The sequence below is a fragment of the Aplysia californica genome, unplaced genomic scaffold (assembly GCF_000002075.1).
Source record: "Aplysia californica isolate F4 #8 unplaced genomic scaffold, AplCal3.0 scaffold00013, whole genome shotgun sequence".
NCBI classification, from domain to species: domain Eukaryota; kingdom Metazoa; phylum Mollusca; class Gastropoda; order Aplysiida; family Aplysiidae; genus Aplysia; species Aplysia californica.
In genome coordinates, this window is record NW_004797283.1 from 1 (window position 1) to 864 (window position 864).

An 864-nucleotide genomic window follows, 5' to 3' on the forward strand; every position below is an offset into this window, starting at 1 on the left:
GGTTGTCTAGTGGTCAGGCTACTGGTCTCCTCGTAATGGTGAAGTTGCAGTTTTGGGGTTCAAGAATCAGCAGGGCCCGGCTTTCTATCCTTGGGAAAGATGTTTTACACAAACCCTCAGAAAGTCCAAGTTGGAGCCTTGGGTTCGGACATGGATTTTTTCGCCCCCTCCTGCCCACCCAGCAGTAATGGGTACCTGACTTCGAGTTGGGGAAGTAAAGGCGGCATGGAAAGGAACTGGCTACCCTACCACAATACGCCGAAGGCCCAGGAAGTTGTCTCACTGACATTACTAACAAGGCAATTCCCAATGTCTGGATCGGATGTGGGAACAACTTTGCTTTGTTTTAGATCTGAACAGCTGATTAAGGAAATATCCTCTGCAGATCTAGACATTATTAGTTCTGGTAAGAGTTTTATGGCACTTGCAACACAATTAGGTCAAATAAATGCCGAAGATTAGTTTATGTTACAGGAGAGTAACAAACATAGAAAAGAAGGAGGGGAGATCAGGACATTACATGTTTGATAGGAAAGATGGAGCAAACCACACCAGAGCACCCGCCAATTGCCTCTCAGGAAAAGTCACAAACCCACAGCAACAACAACAACAACAACAACAACAACAACAACAACAACAACAACAACAACAACAAAACCACCACCACCATCAACAAACAAACAACATCAAAAACTGGAAAAAGGTTCTTGTTCTGAAAAAGCTTTATTATAATATTATATTATTACTGAGTATCTCAGCATTATACACAACAACACATTCTTGTTCTCAGTCACGGATCTTTCACAATCTCTCACCAACTTCCTTCTGCTTACGACTCACTTTGAAGTGAAGACGGTTACCCAT